The sequence below is a fragment of the Scyliorhinus torazame genome, chromosome 11 (genome assembly GCF_047496885.1).
Source record: "Scyliorhinus torazame isolate Kashiwa2021f chromosome 11, sScyTor2.1, whole genome shotgun sequence".
In the NCBI taxonomy this organism is placed as follows: Eukaryota; Metazoa; Chordata; class Chondrichthyes; order Carcharhiniformes; family Scyliorhinidae; genus Scyliorhinus; species Scyliorhinus torazame.
Window position 1 is genome coordinate 24,700,029 of NC_092717.1, and position 18,639 is coordinate 24,718,667.

Consider the following 18,639-nt stretch of genomic DNA (forward strand, 5'->3'; position numbering starts at 1 on the left):
GGAGTTTTGCGGAAGGCATGTCCATGTATATTGCTTGCTGTCCTTGGAATGTGAAGGCGAATTTGTATTGGCAATTCTTATCGAAAGGAATGGACCAAAAGCCATTGCTAATGTCCAGTACCATAAAATACTTAGCATGTACTCCCTGCTTTAGCATTGTTTCGGGACTCGTGGCAACGGTGGGGGCTGCTAATGGAGTTACTTTATTGAGTTCTCTGTAATCTATGGTTAGTCTCCATGAACCGTCTGGTTTTCTTACGGGCCAAATTGGGGCATTGTTTGTTGAGGCTATGGGCCAAATTACGCCTTGGTTTAGCAAACTTTGAAATACTTTTGCTATCTCTCCCTCGGCTTGCTGTGGGAAACTGTATTGCTTCTGGGGCTTGGGATCGGGACCTGTAATGGTGACTGTTCCTGGAATTTTTCCGCAATCGTGCTTATGCTGGGCGAAGGATGTTTTATGACTTCTTAGGACCTCTCTAATCATCTTATCTGTGGTAATCGCTTGTGGGTCAAACCAATAATCTCCCACTGAGCATATTCTGTGTTCGTAGCCTCCTACTGTGAGCGTGGCGGGGGCTCTTGCTGTTCTGGCCATTTTCCAAACACACGTATTCACGGGGTCAAAGGAAAGGTTGTGTGAGCTCATGAAGTCGATTCCTAAAATGTGCTCTGCTGTTTGAGGCAAATCCACTAAAACAATGGGGTGTGTGGTATTACTGTTTCTGATTTGAATATCTACAGGGGCCGTAATGTATCACTGCTGTAAATCCACCAAGAGTAATGGTGTCTGTGGTGGGCAATTTGTCGCGCTGAAACATTGTGGAGGAGTTTAAAGTGGTGCGGGATCCTCCTGTGTCCCAAAGGAACTCTACTGGATGTCCCCGGACTGTGCCTGTGACTACTTGTCTGTCTGATTTGGCCCAGAGTGTGTCGCAGACCCAAGTTGGGGAGTCCGAACACCATCAATCTGTGCTATTGGTTGAATTATCTGGATGGGCGCTAACACTGTGCATAGGCCTGGTAGTGTTCCTAGGTGGGACTTGCTGGTTCCGTTGTTGGTTCGGGGTGCGTTGCATTCGCGGCGTAATGTCCCTGTTGTCCACAATTATAGCATCCTCGTGGTGCCTGTGCTCTGGTGTTCTGTCCTTACTTCCTACCCTCATTTACCCATGTGGGGTGCTAATGTGTCCTTACTGGGTTCATATTGGCTTCTGCCTTCTCCTGACCTGCCTTTCTATGTAGGGATTGTTCCCAAGCTCTGGGGAGTCTCTTTAAAATCCACACTTCATTATGTGTGGCGTCGGCGGGATCGTAATTTACACAAGCTTTCTGACCTGGGCGTGGGAGACTAAAATACGGGCCCATGTGGTTGTGTTGTCGAAATTGAAGTGTGCGCGTACTAAATCCTCAAAGACCGCTTTAAAGTGTATCCAAAGGCATCCTGCGTATGCAGTCGGATGCTCTCCTTTCTTTTGTCTACAACGGTTCAACCCTTCTACGGGATCTCCTCTGTTGTAGCCAATCGCGTCTAAAATAGCTGCCTTCATCTCCTGGAGGCTTCCTCCTCCTACATTCTGGGGTTCTGGTAGAGCTGAGCTAACGGACGGGTCAAGGCTCATGACTATAAGCTTAACTTTCTCTGGTTCGTCCAGACTGTACATAACTGTTTGGTGTGGTACTCAAAGAAATTATGCGGGTCTGCTGTGGCTTCAAATGGTTCAATTTTGGCGCAGGCATCTCTCAATTGGGTGATGGTTAGTGGGGTGGTGTAAACAAAATTGGGCTCCTCACGATCCTGTGACGTGCGCTGTGTGGTGACTGGATTCATGGGGGGGGGGGGGGGGGGGTGCTGCCTGTGCAGTCAATGGTGCGGGTGCTTTCCTTTTCGGGGCCTGGGGGGCTCTATTGTGATTTTCTGTATCCTCCACATATCTATGGGCGGTTTCATTTAGTTTTTGCCAACTGGGGCCATTCTCCTGATCTAAATTCGGTCCAAAGGTATCTCTGAAGCTGTTTTGCACTGAAAGCAGTGACTTTAACTTTGCTATTTGTTGCCTACACTTGGCCTGATCTGCTGTACTCTGTCTTTGTTCCGTTGTGGAACTATGGAGCGCTCGTAATGCTGTCTTCAAATCTGCGCATTGTTTCTTTAGCTGTTCTACCTGCTGTTCCGTCCCTTCTCGTACCAAAATTGCGCGCTGTGTATCTTGGTAGGCCTTATTATACTGGGTCTGAAAGCTGTTAAGGTGAACTACACAAGATTGGTGTGCCCGTTTGACATCAGCCACCTCTTTATCTTTAGCTACCAACTGTTCCCAGAGTTGCTCATTAATTTTCTCACATAGGGGCTGGTTTAGCACACTGGGCTAAATCGCTGGCTTTGAAAGCAGACCAAGGCAGGCCAGCAGCACGGTTCAATTCCCGTACCAGCCTCCCCAAACAGGCGCCGGAATGTGGCGACTAGGGGCTTTTCACAGTAACTTCATTTGAAACCTACTTGTGACAATAAGCGATTTTCATTTCATTTTCATTTCATTTCACATTGACCATAGTTTCCCTCATTCTTCTCCTCTTTCTCATCTAGCTGTCTGCAGAGCATCCTCACAACCTCCTCTGTGCCTCGCAATTGTGCCAAACAGGACACGATTGCCATCAGCTTACGAACTTTCACTGCATCATTTTTATGTACCTCGGTTAGGTTGTCCCACCAGATTTGTCCTATGCTTCCTGGACCTGACTCTTCATTTGAACAAAACTCGGACCAAAGGGGCCATCCTTTCCCCTTCAAATACTTTCTCAATTCCTCTTCCCATATGGGGCACTGCTCTGCTCTACTGGTCGCTGCGACCTCGGGATCCTGCGGGTTCATTAGGCATTCCATTGCCTTTGCTGCCATTGCTTCTATTAACTCTTTTCCTACCATTAATTTGGGACAGGGGACTAAGGCGGCGATTCGAACAGCGGGTATGGCCTAGGTATTTTCCGGTCCACAATACTCCCGATAGTTTTACACAACAAAATCTAACGAGTTTACCTTATATCCCTGTTAGTGCGCATGCATGTTAATGCACACTTCCGAATCTTGGAGATTTGATGATATGGGCCTTACATTTGTGGTTTCTTTCACTTTTCCCAATTGGGTTTTTAATGCAAAGTTTTGTGGGTTCTCCCGGAGTGCCAAAATCACTTCTAGGTTGAATCCCGTCAGATGTCGCCAATAATGTTGCCAATTCACACCGGAGACACCAACAATGTTGCTCTTTTTAATGAGTGGAATACTATCCCACCAGCGTCACCAATAATGTTGCCAAGTTTGGGGTATCTACTTTATTCAGATATTAATCTGACAGTTATTAATAATGATATTGCTTTCAGAGTCGCCAGGTATCAGTTGATACCACCACAAGTTTAACCGGATATTGATCAAAGACCCAACAACCAGTTAGTTAGGTCAAGTTCAATGATAGTTTATTTACACCCAAGAATTACTTCGACATGCAACATAAAACACTACGAGCTAAAATACACCGAACACTACAACAACCTGTACTTAACTTCAGGCACCCGGCTTTATGCAGAGGAACAAGGCCTTTGTTCGGATCTGGTGTGGCTGGGTCTTAAGAAGTGACTTTGTTTCTGCTGTGCTCATCCGTCTGGTAGCGGTCGTTGGTCTTGAACTTGCTTCTGGTCGTGGTGCTGCATTTGGTATCAGGCATAGGCCGGGCCAAGAGAGTGCTGGTACGCCGGGGCCAAAAGAGACTGAACACATGGCAGTGTTTCTTTTTATCCTTCGGGGGTTTTGCGCTCTTTTGGGCGGTCCTTTGCTTTGAACCCAATAATTCGGCGGGCTTCGATTACCGCCTTCGATTTTAGCCAATAAAGGGGCGGGTGCCTTGATGGCTAGGCGTGTCCTGAGCGGTCATTGACCTTGGCTGTTTGGGCTTCCTGGGTGAAGGGAGTGGTGCCGATGAGTCTGTATCTGTATCTGATACCTGAGTACAAGTCTTTTGTTCTGGGGAAATGAGCCATTAGAATGCAAATCGGCTGGGGGTTTCGATAGTGTCTGGTTATCTCGTGGCAAATACACACTTAAGGTCTGAGTTCGCCTGGATCCTGCAATGGCCATATTTCCCATGATTCTTTGTAAGTGGCCATGTTTCCCTTAGTAAGTGGCCATCCCAGATGGCTACAGGCGCCCGTGAGGAGGTTGTGTGACCAGGGGGGTGGCACATCTAAACAAAATTGCACTCTTACCAAATCTTCGTGGACAGATGCGGCAGACACCTTCTGCACAGCAAGCTCCTCGATTCACAGCGATGAAACAGAAGCTGAATACTGACAAAGAGACTCTGGAAACTCTAAAGTAGAAGCAGAAAAAGTTATGGGCGGCACGGTAGCACGGTGGTTAGCACTGTGGCTTCACAGCGCCAGGGACCCGGGTTCGATTCCCGACTCGGGTCACTGTCTGTGCGGACTCTGTACGTTCTCCCTGTGTCTGCGTGGGCTTCCTCCGGGTGCTCCAGTTTCTTCCCACAAGTCCCGAAAGACGTGCTTGTTCAGTGAATTGGACATTCTGAATTCTCCCTCAGTGTATCCGAACAGGCGCCGGAGTGTTGGCAACTGGGGGATTTTCACAGTAACTTCATTGCAGTGTTAATGTAAGACTACTTTTTTTTAAATAAATATTTTTATTCTCCTCCTTTTTCACATTTTCTCCCACATTTACACCCATCAACAATAAACAACAGTCAGCAAGATATGTCAATCCCCATAACAGTAACAACGCTCCCATCCTCCCACCAACCCCCAAACATCAGCCCGCATGTTTACATAAACAAATGACAAAAAGGAATCAGGGATTACCTGTAGTCACCCTTAATCTACACAGCCCCCCTCCCCTCGCCCCCACCCACCCCCCCAACTAATGTTCAATGTTATCCAGTTCTTGAAAGTGCATAATAAATAGTGCCCATGACTTGTAGAACCCCTCCGAGCTTCCCCTCAGTTCGAACTTAACCTTCTCAAGGGTCAAGTAGTCCAACAGGTCCCCCCGCCACGCCAGGGCACTGGGTGGAGAGGCTGCTCTCCATCCCAGCAGGATCCGCCTTCGGGCGATCAACGAGGCGAAGGCTATGATATCTGCCTCCGCTCCCGTTTCCAACCCTGGCTGGTCCGACACCTCGAATATGGCCTGCTTGGGACCCAGGTCCAGTTTCACACGCACCACCTTGGAAATTACCCTAAACACCTCCTTCCAGTACTCCCCTAGCTTTGGACAGGACCAAAACATATGAACGTGATTCACGCCCCCCCCCCGCCCCCAACGCTCACACACATCCTCTACTTCAAAAAATCGGCTCATCCTCACCCTCGTGAGGTACGTTCTATATACCACCTTCAGCTGTATCAGCCCCAACCTCGCACATGAGGTGGAGGCATTCACTCTCCGGAGCACCTCACACCAGACCCCCTCCTCTATAACCTCTCCCAGCTCTTCCTCCCACTTTGCTTTGATCCCTTCCAGTGGTGCCTTATCCTCTTCCAAAATCGCTCCATACACCGCTGACACTGCCCCCTTCTCCAGTCCCCTTGTCGTCAACACCTCCTCCAGCAATGTGGAGGCCGGTTCCTCTGGGAAGCTCTGTATCTCCTTCCTGACAAAATCCCAAACCTGCATGTACCTAAACACTTCTCCCTGCTCTAGTCCATACTTCGCTTCCAGCTCCCTCAATCCTGCAAACCGACCCCGAAGAAACAAATCTTTTAGCGTCTTAATCCCCTTCTCTTCCCATTTCCGAAAACTTCCATCCCACCTCCCTGACTCAAATCTGTAGTTCCCCCAAATCGGCATTTCCCATGACCCTAAACCCAACCTGAAGTGTTGGCGAAACTGCCTCCAGATTTTCAATGAAGCTATTATTACCTGACTCCCTGAATATTTCCCCGGAGCTATCGGGAGCGGCGCTGTTGCAAGTGCCTTCAGCCCCGACCCCCTGCACAAACTCTCCTCCATTCTGACCCACTGAGAATCAACCCCTCTGACCCAGCTCCACACCTTCTCCACATTCGCCGCCCAGTAGTAATACATCAGGTTCGGGAGACCCAAATCCCCTGCCCTGCCTTCCCCTCTGTAGCAGCACCTTTCTCACTCTGGCCACCTTCCCTCCCCATATGAATGAGGTAATCCTTCCCTCAATCTCCCTGAAAAAAGACTTTGGCAGGAAAATCGGTAGGCATTGAAAAATAAACGGGAATCGCGGCAACACATTCATTTTAACCGCCTGTACCCGACCCGCCAATGACAGAGGAAGGCCATCCCACCTTGCCAGATCGGCTTTCACTCTCCCCACCAAACTAGTGATGTTGTACCTGCGAAGCCTCCCCCACTCCCGGGCAACCTGCACCCCCAGATACCTAAAGTGAGTCCCTGCTCTACGGAATGGCACCCCCCCCCCCCACCCCTGCCCCCACCCCCGGCCGAGACACCACAAAGTACTCACTCTTGTCCAGGATCAACTTGTACCCCGTGAAAGACCCAAATACCCGCAGTAGCTCCAATATTCCTCCTATCGACGCACTCGGCTCCGACACATACAGCAGCAAGTCGTCGGCATGTAAGGACACCCTATGCTCTATCCCCCCCCACACTATTCCTTTCCATGCTCCCGAACTACTCAATGCGATGGCCAACGGCTCAATCGCAAGTGCAAACAGCAGGGGGGACATAGGACATCCCTGTCTCGTCCCACGGTGGAGAGAAAAGTATCTCGAACTGATGTTCTTTGTGCGGCCACTCGCCTTCGGCTCCTTATATAATAGCTTTACCCAGTTCACAAACCTTGGTCCAATTCAAAACCGCTCCAGCACTGCCATCAGGTACCCCCATTCTACCCGATCAAACGCCTTCTCGGCGTCCAATGCCACAACTACCTCTGCTTCCTTTCTTTCCGCCGGTGCCATAACAACGTTCAAAACCCTCCTAATGTTCGAAAACAGCTGCCTCCCTTTCACGAACCCCGTCTGATCCTCCCCTATCACCTTCGGGAGGCACTCCTCCAGCCTACCCGCCAGTACGTTCGCCAACACTTTTACGTCCACATTCAGAAGTGATATGGGCCGATACGACCCACACTCCATCGGATCCTTATCTTTTTTTAGTAACAGGGAAATCGATGCCTGCCCCAAGGTTTGCGGCAACACCCACTTCCCTATCGCCTCCTCAAACATCCCCACCATCAGGGGTGCCAACCTATCCTTAAATTTTTTATAATATTCCACCAGAAACCCATCCGGCCCTGCCACCTTCCCCGACTGCATCCTCCCAATCGCATCCTTTATCTCCTGCTCCACTATTGCTCCTTCTAATGTAGCCCTGTCCCCCTCCCCTAGCCTCGGGTACTCCAACCCATCTAGAAATTCCTGCATCTCACGGTCTCCCCCGAGTGGCTCTGACCTGTACAACCTCTCATAAAACTCCTCAAAAACCTTGTTAATCAGCACTGGGGCCACCACCAACTTCCCTGCCCTATCCTTCACCTGAAGAATTTCCCTTGCCGCTGCCTCCCTCCAGAGCTGACCTGCTAACCCGCCTTATCTCCATGTTCATAAACTGCACCCCTTGCTCGTCTCAATTGGCGCACCGCCTTCCTGGTGGACAGTCGGTCGAAGCTCGCCTGTAGTTCCTTCCTCTTTTCCAGCTTCGCTGGGTCCCCATCCTCTGCATACCTCCTATCTACCTCCACCATCTCATCTATTACCCTCTGCCGCTCTAACCTCTCCTCTTTATCCACCCTGGCCTTAAACAAAATTACCTCACCTCTCACCACCGCCTTTAGAGCTTCCCAGACGACTGCCTTCGACACCTCAACCGTACAATTGAAACCTACATATTCCTTAATTACCTTTTCAATTTTCTCACAGAATACTTGGTTCCCCAAAAGCCCCACATCCAGTTTCCACCCCGGTCCCTGCGCTGCCCCCTTCTCTAGCACCATATCCACCCAACGTGGAGCGTAATCTGACACTGCAATTGCAGAGTATTCCGACCCCTTGACTCCAGCCAGCAAAGCCTTCCCCACCACAAAAAAGTCGATCCGCGAGTATACCTTATGGACCGCTGAGAAAAACGAATATTCCTGTTTCCTTGGGTGCAGGAACCTCCAAGGGTCCACCCCTCCATTTCCACCATTAGCCCAGCCAGCGCCTTCGCCCCCCCTGATGGGACCAGCGAACGCGGCCGTGATCTGTCCAACCTTGGCTCCTGCACCAGGTTCCAGTCCCCCCCCACAATCAGCTCATGCGTGTCCAAGTCGGGAATAGCCCCAAACACCTTCCTCGCGAATCCCACATTGGCCCAATTGGGACCGTATACACTTAACAGCGCCACTAATCGCCCCTCCAGTGCCCCTGTCACAATCACATATCTACCCCCCTGATCTGCCACCACCTTCTCCATCTGGAAGCGTACCCTTTTGCTGACCAGCACCGCTACCCCCCGAGCCCTTCCATCAAATCCGGAGTGAAACACTTGGCTAACCCAGCCCTTTTTAAGTCTCACCTTCTCCTTCACCCTCAAGTGAGTCTCCTGCAGCATTGCTACATCGGCTTTCAAACGTTTGAGATGTGCAAGCACCCTTGACCTCTTGACCGGACCTCCTAGCCCTCTCACATTCCATGTGATTATCCTTACTGGGGGTCTCTCACCCCCCCCCACCTTTCTTATCCACCATCACCATACCACCGGGCCCTGCCCCATAAGCCTGACCCGCCCCTGTCCATTGTTAACATCAAACCCCTTCCCCCCCCTCCCAAGAACCCCTCCTACAAAAACATCCCCCAACATCCATCCACCCATCCCCTCTTGCTCGCCTCGTAGGCCCATTGAAGCCTGCTATCCAGGCTCCAACGTCCACAGTCCTCCACTCACCTCACCCCCGTTCACTAACTGACTTTAGTTAGCTAGCGCGGGTGGCTCCCCCCGCCAAGACCTCTCGCCCCCTTCCGCCCAGTCCCAGAGAAAGAAACACCAAAACAAACCCAACAATCCAACCCCTACAATTCACTAACGTAACATTTAACCGTCGCAACACAGAACGCCATTAACTTGAACTCTGTAACAATGCAAAGAGAAGTAAATTTCAATACAAATCAGTAAAAAGAAAGTTGTAACATTTGTACATTTTCCAGCCGCTCAAACACAGTCCACAGTCTCTCTTCCAGTTCCGCTCTTCACGTCTGTCCCAAGCCTTCTGCCCTCACGAACGCCTCAGCCGCCTCCGCTGTCTCAAAATAAAAGTCTTTGGCTTTATATGTTACTCTCAACTTCGCCGGGTACACCACACCAAATCGCACCCCCTTCTTGTACAAAGCCGCCTTCACTCGCCCAAATGCCGCTCGTCTTTTTGCCAACTCCACCGTCCAGTCTTGGTAGATCCGAACCGCAGTACCATCCCACAGCACCTCACGCTCCTGCTTCGCCCAGCTTAATACTTTCTCCTTCATGCAAAACTTATGGAAGCAGATAATTACTGCCCTTGGCGGCTCGTTCACTTTGGGCTTCGGCCTTAATGACCGATGAGCTCGGTCTAGCTCGTACAGGGTGGGGTTCTCACCCTCCCCCATCAGCTCCGCCAACTTCTTAGCGAAGTATTGCGTTGGCCTTGGGCCCTCTGTCCCTTCGGGCAAGCCCACAATTCTCAAATTGTGCCGCCTTGAGCGGTTTTCCAAGTCTTCCAGCTTTGCTCGGAGTCCTCTGTTAACCTCCACCACCCTCCGCAGCTCGTCCCCCATCGAGGTGACCTGGTCGCTGTGTCGTGTCACGGCCTCCTCCACCTCCTTCATCTTCTCGCCCTGCTCTCTCACCTCGGCCAATGCCTTTGCCACCTCCACCCTCATCGGGCCGATTGCCTCCTCCAACAATGACCTCAACACGACCGCCATCTCTTTCCTTAGGACCTCCATGTGCCTCACCAAACGTTTTTCCAGCTCCACCACCATCACCTCGGTCATCTTCGCCACCGTAAGTAGTGCGGCCCCGCCTTGCAGTTCGGCTTCCTCCATCCTGTCAACACTTTTGCTTTTGCTCGTCTTCTCCTTCGGCTGCGAACCCGCGTTTCCTCCTTTCTTCGACGCTGCTTTTCGCATCCTTTAGCGGCTTATTGTTTTTTATCTTCTTTCCTTTCTCCTCTCTCCCCCTTCACCCTCCTGCCCTTCATCAATCTGACATTTTTCTTTTTTGAAAAAAAAACTTTCACCAAACTTGCTTAAATCGTCTTTCTTTCTCCTTTACATTCACCTGGGACCAGGCTTCAACCTTCTTTATTCTTCCTAGGTGGGAGCCATCCGACGTGGAGCACCCTCCCTACATGGCGCCCTGGCCTCGGGCCTGCCGCCTCGGCCTCCTCGTAGCTCCGCCCCGCTGCTCTGATCTGCCGGGCCCGGCGCCTCAGTCCCCGCCGCCTGACACCCGCGCGGGGTTCTTCGCCGGTTTTTAAACCGGCCCCGCTGGCTGCTCGTGGCGGCCCCAAAGGCCGACGATCGTCGGGGAGTGCGTGAGGACTCAGGGATTTCCCCGAAATCGCCGTGAATCGCGGCCACCGGCGGGAGCTCTTGTTATTGCGGCCGCCCTGCTCGCCCACGCCACCGGAAGTGTCATGTAAGCCTACTTGTGACACTAATAAAGATTATTGTTATTGTGAACACTCGGCAGATCAGGCAGCATCTGTGGAGAGAGAAATAGGGTTGGCATTTCAGGTCAGCGACCCTTCATCAGAGCTGCGGAAAGTTGGGTGTTGAGCAAGTGAAAGGGTGAGTGAGGGAGGAAGCGCAAAAGGGAAGATCGGTGACAGGATGGAGAGATTAAATGAAAAAATGTTTCCTGGTCCAAAAGCCATAGGGAGTGATAATGAGTAAAGAAACAAAAGGTCAAACAACGGCCAGAAATTTGCGGCTGTCCTTGCCGGTGGAATCTTTCAGTCCTGATGACAATAAACTCCCGTTGCAGGTCACCGCCACCGCAAATCACACCATGGGTGGTGGGGGGGGTGATTCCCGCCCGATGTATCGAAACGAGGTGTGGATGGATGATTAACAGCTGTCTGACTGAAAAGTAGAGGAATAAAGAAAGACACCAGGAAATAATGAACCAGTTTTTTAAAAAAAGAGACAAATTGGAGGCAGACCTTGTGGTCTGAAATTGTTGAACTCACCAATGAGACCAGAAGGCTGAGTTGAAAGGTGAGGAGGTGTTCCTTGACCTTGCATTGACCGTCAGTGAAACACCGCAGCAGGCCAAGGACAGGAAATTCAGAGTGGGGTCGAGTTGGAGAATCGAAACCACCGAGCGACAGGAAGTTCAGGGTTACCCTCGCGGACTGAACGGAATAGAGTATTCTAAATTGGAAGAATATTCGGGGCCTTGGATGGTGAGGTAACTAGCACGGTGGTGATAGCTGAGGGAGAAAATTAAGAGAATTCCTTACTGTTTTCTGATTTGTGTCAAGGGACCTATTGCAACCTGACCCGATAATCCATCATCCCCGGACCCTGCAAGGGTGATTACTTAGCCGCCTACTATACTCCTTATACACACAACTGTGTGGCAGAAGTCAGCTCCAACTTCATCTACAAGTTTGCTGATGACGCGACCATAGTGGGTCGGATCTCAAACAATGATGAGTCAGAGTGCAGGAGAGAGATAGAGAACCTAGTGGCATGGTGTAGCAACAACAATTTCTCCCCCAACGCCAGCTAAACTAAGAAGCTGGTCGTTGACTTCCGGAAGCAAAGTACACAATCCTGTCTGCATCAATGGTGCCGAGGTGGAGATGGTCGACAGCTTCAAATTGTTAGATGTAAACATCACCAACAATCTGTCCTGGTCCACCAACACCGACAATACAACCAAGAAAGCACAACAGCGCCTATACTTCCTCAGGAAATTCAGCATGTCCACATTGACTCTTACCAACTTTTACAGATGCACCATAGAAAGCATCCTATCGGGCTGCATCACAGCCTGGTATGGCAACTGCTCGGCCAAAGATTGTAAGAAACTACAAAGAGTCGTGAACACAGCCCAGTCCATCATGCGAACCCGCCTCCCATCCATTGACTCTGTCTACACCTCCCGCTGCCTTGGGAAAGTGAGCAACATAATCAAAGACCCCTCCCACCCGGCTTACTCACTCTTCCAACGTCTTCCATCGGGCAGGAGATACAAAAGTCTGGGAGTCTAACAGATTCAAAAACAGCTACTTCCCTGTTGTCACCAGACTCCTGAAGGACCCTCTTATGGACTGAACTCATCTCTTTACACATCTTCTCCACTGAGTAGGACAACTCTCTGTATGCTGTACCCAATGTCTGTGTCTACATTGTGTATTTACATTTGCCCGATGTATTTTCATGTATGGAACAATCTGCCTGGACTGTATGCAGAACAATGCCTTTCACTCTACCTCGGCACACGTGACAATAGATCTAAATCTAAATTCAAATGTTGGGATTCGGACTGTTTCAGGAGCTCTATTGACAGCGTAGGAACAGAGCCTTGAAGCAAAGTGATCCAGTTTGCAGGCAATACCAAACAAGGGAGAGCAGTTCAGTCTGAGTAAGGAGATTGGGAGCTGCAAAAAATCTAAAACTGGGCAAAATGAACAACTATAAATCTATCCCTGGGCAAAATGCTGGCAGATGACATTAAATATGGGTAAGTACTGCAGAGAGGAATAAAAATCAGGATAAAATATGGATAAGAATGGAGGAGGCAAAGTAGTTACATTCGTGAAGTTCCTCATCACATCTCTCGCAATGGCACCAAAATCATTCTCTGATGGGTCCTGTGAGGGTTCTGCTAACCTCACACCTTAATTTCACTGGGCAATTGCACCCAGATAATAAACAACAGCCATAAACTTTGTGTTTCCAAGAATTCCACCGATCAACGCATGATCAGGACAGCTATGGAAATTTAATGTCTTCGCAAATTTATTTTTAACTTCAGTCCCCATTGCTATGTAGTTAATGGAGATTCAGGGGCATTAATGGACTTGGTAGTCAAGGCCGGTGCAAGAGTATTAGGTGCCCGCGGCAAATCTTCAGCCTGGCGTTCTCCCACACAATGAACTTTCAAAAATGAATATTGTGTATTAATATGACTAAAAGTTCGACATTAAAAATTAAAGATTTATTTTCCACGATAAAGGAGAATATGATGATACGGATTGCCCATTCTCATTGGGTGGGAGTCTTCGACCCGCCAGCCCGGTATTCCAGCGCAGTGTGATTCTCCGTTCCCGGCAGCCGGCCAATGGTGTTTCCCTGTTGTGGCCACCCCCACGCCGCCGGGAAAGCCATGGGTGTGGGTGCGCTGCTGGCGAAGCAGAGGATCCCGCCGACGGAGCATCCCGCAGATTGTTCTTCACAGGCGATTTACTCAGAGAAATATACTTTAGAAAGTGTAACATGGCTCACACGATGTAATACTGTCTTCCTGCAACAGTTATTAGATTTAATGCACAATTTGCACAATCAAGAATCATCACGATAGAGAGGACTAGATTAAATTATGTTCTTTGATATTATTCATTGGTTCGCAGTTTTTGGAATTGTCAAATAGATGTACAACTTCATAAATCTGTGCATTAACAGAGTGAGAAAAATAAGAAAGACTGCAATGGATGTACATGGAAATCTACATGTAAGTCAGTGTATGTGGATGTATATCTCGACCTTTCATTTCCATCGCCGAAACCTGTTTGTTTCCTTTTGTAAGGCGGGATTCTCCGGCCTCCCGGCCCCGTGTTTCTCGGCAGCCAGAGGCAGCCACCATTGACTGGCGACGGGATTCCCTGTTCCCGCTGCTGTCAATGGGAATTCCAACTGGGAAGCCCGCCGGCGGGGGTGTGCTGTGGCAGGGCCAAAGAATCCTGGCACCAGTGAATGGCCGAAAATAGTTCATTCTGTTTTTTTATCCCCCCCCCCCCCCCCCCCCCACTCCCCCAACTGCCCTGCCACCACTTTTGCCACTCTGGGCGGCCTTCGAGTTTGCCCCAGTGGTTACACTGACCCAGTTGGCACTCAGCGTGTCCAATCTGACTGAAACAACAAAGTGCGAATCAGCGGAAGTCATTAAGAATTTGTTATCAGCCGGTTATCAGACCACATCTTTAGTTCTATATACAGTTCTCATCGGCAAATCAAAAGGAAAACATTACAACCCTGGAAACAGTCCAGACAAGAACCAGGAGACTAATTCTTGACATTGGGGAAAAAGGTAATGAGAAAAGTTTGGTTTTCTAACCTTGGTAAAAGCCAACTCAGAAGTCATCTGCTGGAGGTTGGAAATGTTTGGCAAAGGTTTGTCCGGAACATCATTTCAACCCATGTGGTAAAGATAAATACACAATGTGCGCCGCTCCTGACAGCAGAAGCAGAACTGAGAGCCCCTTCCGCTCCCTTCCTTTCAGCCTTTCCCCACACAATGCCAATTAAGCTTTAAAGTATAGCTGTGTACACGGTAGGCACATGTGATTCTACGATTGCGGAAGCCTTTCATTGGGGAAACCATTCGCCAAGCAACAATGCATCAGGTACGGGCAGGCTGTAAAAGAATCGCCAATCAGGGGGAGTCTTCACCAGGGCAACAACTTCCTGTCCATCTCCATTCGACCAGGACACTTTTTCTTCACCCTCAACCTCAGCCTCTTACAAATGTCTTCCACCGTCATTCCGCCCCCCCCCCCCCGCCCCCCACGTTACTAATCGTTCTTGTCCTGCTATCCCCATCTCACGTCTAAGTCTCTTCAGCTTCGCTGTGGAGATGTCAAAGCTTAATAGAGAACAGCCCCATGGTTCAGCGAAGGCCTCACCACATATTTTCTCTTTTCTATACCTCATGCAAAGGTGGGAGGTGCTCTTTCCTATGGATGGCATCAGAAGGCTTTCCCGGCTTACCAAGGTGGCCTTGGTGGAGGTGGCAGATGACACAGCTTTACAGGTGACTCCCTAAGGAAGGATGACGGGGCAGGTCTACATCCCAGGAAGCCATTGAAGTCCTTGCGATGGGACAATGATCGATTGGGTGCCCCACTCTTGGGCAAACTGAGTGAATATAAAGTTATCCCTAGTCTCTAGTGTGTACCTCTCCAGGGTCCTGGAATCCAGTAAAAAGTCACTCACGTTCACAGCCGCCTTGCCATCCTCATCTGAAGAGACGTGATGTTCCTCCCACTCATCTTGATATAACAGATGTCCACCTTGCAATGCCAGGTTGTGCAGTACAGGTTGTGCCTGACTTCATCTTGAAGGTAAGGCATATTTACAAAAGGAGATAGTATGATGAGTATTCATGGCATGCAAGTATTTCACAAATAGGATTCACGACGGGACGATGTGAGACCCGTGTACCAGAATGACGCAGATGACTTCATCTTTAAATTTGAACCCACCATTAGGAAATCGCAATTTCGACTCATAACTAATTATGTCAGCCACATTTCCCACTGCTGGCTCCATAAATTCTCCCAAGTGTGTGTACATTTTTGAATGCTGCAAGGCCCTTTTATGGCTCTGTAATGCCATCTGTGGCAAGTACTTTTGACCTAAAGTGCGGCAGATGCTAAATCGGTCAAAGGATAAGTGAGAGTGCATCGAATTCCACCAGGTGTGTGCCGAGCAGATGGAGTGAGACATCGATCAGCTTTCAGCATTGATATGACACCAGTGCTGCTATTTCCAAGCTCTCTTTAGTAAAGCCCTCTCTTACCGTGCTGGGCAGCACGGTAGCACAGTGGTTAGCACCGTTGCTTCACAGCGCCAGGGTCCCAGGTTCAATTCCTGGCTTGGGTCACTGTCTGTGTGAAGTCCGCAGGTTCCCACTGAGTCTGCGTGGGTTTCCTCCGGGTGCTCCGGTTTCCTCCCACAAGTCCCAAAAGATGCGCTGTTCGGTAATTTGGACATTCTGAATTCTCCCTCACTGTACCCGAACAGGCGCCGGAGTGTGGCAACTTGGGGCTTTTCACTTCATTGCAGTGTTAATGGAAGCCTACTTGTGACAATAAAGATTATTATTCAGGTGACTTTTATTAACCTTCCGCAGCATTCAGCGCCATGAAGGACCATCTCATTTACCCTCACTACAACCCACCCCTTGCTCCCCACCGCACCAACCACCCCCCGAACTATTTAAAGGAACCATGAACTATTAATACGTTTAATTATTTATTTTGGCTGTTGCTGAAGTTCTCTGCTTTTGGGTGGTTTTCTATAATTGGGTAAAGTTTAAATAACCTGTAAGGAGTGGGCTGCCTGATGCTGAAGCATTTTTGCCGGTGACTTAAAAGTTTGTGTGTTTCCAGGCAAAGGTGCCCTGCTAAGGCTTCCTCCTGGCATTGTGCATGACTGGGAGAATGGGTGGAGGTTGTGCAGAATAGGACACGCTGCTTGAAGAGGGATCAGAGGAAGGGGAGGAAGGTTGTCAGTAGGGAACCATATCTGCAGATGGTCTTTAAGGAGCAGACCTCTTGGGGAGCAGCAGATACCTGGGTACGCCACCACCTGGAAGTTCCCCTCGAAGTCACTCACCATCCGGTCTTAGAAATATATCACCGTTCCTTCACTGTTGCTGGGTCAAAATCCTGGAATTTGCTCCCTAACAGCACAGTGGATGTACCTACACCACAGGCTGCAGTGGTTCAAGAAGGCAGCTGACCGCCACCTTCTCAAGAGCAATTAGGGATGGGCAACAAATGTTGGCCTCGCCAGCGAGGATGTGGTTCAATCACCCATCACAATCCCCGCACCCGTAAAAAGGGACGAATCAATTTATAGCCCGTTATTTTTTAAAGGACCGTGTTTATTTCAGATTTTCCAAAATGCTAATTTGAAAGAGCAGGGTTTGACTATTTAACCCTTCTCTTCCCTCCATCGCAGCTGCTCTTTCGAACACTTCACTTTGAAAGAATTTATGGACTCGACTTCAGCAACAGCTAGTGGCAAAATATTCCACATTCCAGTCACACCCTGTGGCAAGAATTCCAACTTCCCTTCCATTTACGGGCTCATTAACCAGCAGAAACAGGCTATCACTGTTGAGCTTATCCCGGCCTTCAGAATTCTGAAGATTTCTATCAGGTCACCCCCCACCTTCTCTCTTGCTAACTATCACTCCTCCGTGGTGACAGGTGAGTGAAGCTATACGACATCTTCTTCAATTATTTTACATTCTGCCCATGACAGGTTAGTCAAAAACTCTTCATTGTGGTCCAACAGTAGTGCAATCAAGGTCTTGGACAAGTTCAACGTTGCCTCATTGATTTGTATTCACCTCTAGGTACAAACCCATGAACATCTTTTATGACCTTACTGACTAACATTGACCAGTATTTAAGTTACAAAATGATAAGGGACATAGATAGTGTAGATAGGAAGAAACATGCTTACTGCTTAGTAGAGGGGTCAATAATCAGGTGGCATAGATTTACAGTGAGGAGCAGGAGACTTAGAGGGGATTTGAGGAAAACGTATTTGTGGTCTTCTTTGTGGTTCGGATCCTAGGATGGTTGGCGTAGTGTCCACAAAGACCACAACTAGCTTTTATATTAAACAAAGCTAATGATTTATTTACACTACTTAATTGAATTTGAACTCTTACTTCTATATAATAAACAACTGACAATAAATATAAAATCTACACTCATCTACCACTAACCTCTACGCTAATACAATAACTATGATCTGCTCTCACTCACACTACCTTTCCTAGCTAGCCTTCTCCTCAACACACTCCCAGAAGGCTTAACACCGAGGCTTTGTATAGTTTTGCATCTAGCTCCCTCTAGTGGTTGATTCGGACATAACATTAACCCTTACAGTTCTATACATTTCTCATAATGTCACAGTCTTCTACCCAGAGGGTGATGGGAATCTGGAACTCACTGTCTGAAAGGGTGGTAGCGGTGGGAACCCTCACAGCATTTAACAATCATTTAGATGAGCACTTGCAACACCTCAGCATACAAGGCTACGGGCCAAGTGCTGGAAAATGGGATTAGAATAGATAAATGCTTGCTGGCTAGTGCCGACATGATGGGCCGAAGAGCCTCTTGCTGTCCTGTAGAACTCTATGGGTCTATCACCTTCAATAATCGAGCCAGCAATCGCACCAGGGATGATGCAGCATTCTTTGGAGGCTAAAATAATCATGTCTTGAAATTCACTTGCTCATTAGTCAAAAATATCTATAACATTGGGCGCGATTTAACGGAAACATTGGTTTGGGCGAGATTGGCTGGGTGTTTCTCGATGGCCGCGTTGGCGAGATCGCCGCCCGTATTTAACGGTACTTAGCGCCAGAAATGAGCCTCCACGAGTTTCTCGCCATTCCTGGCTCGCCAGATTCGCGCCTCAGCACCTCGTCACAAGGGGAGCTGCTTTTGTCCCCGCAGGAGAAGAATGGCGTGAAAGGACCAAGGAAGGGTCCTCACCCTCTGTGGGGAGAAGCCTCGGAGATCATGGGTTGGCCGAGCGAACAGAGAGCAGTCACCGGCAGCGAGGTTGGTCTGCGTGGCGGAGGTGAGGGTCCACTGCCCCGTCACCCAGATGATCTGTCTCAAGTAAGTTGTTCACATCAACAAA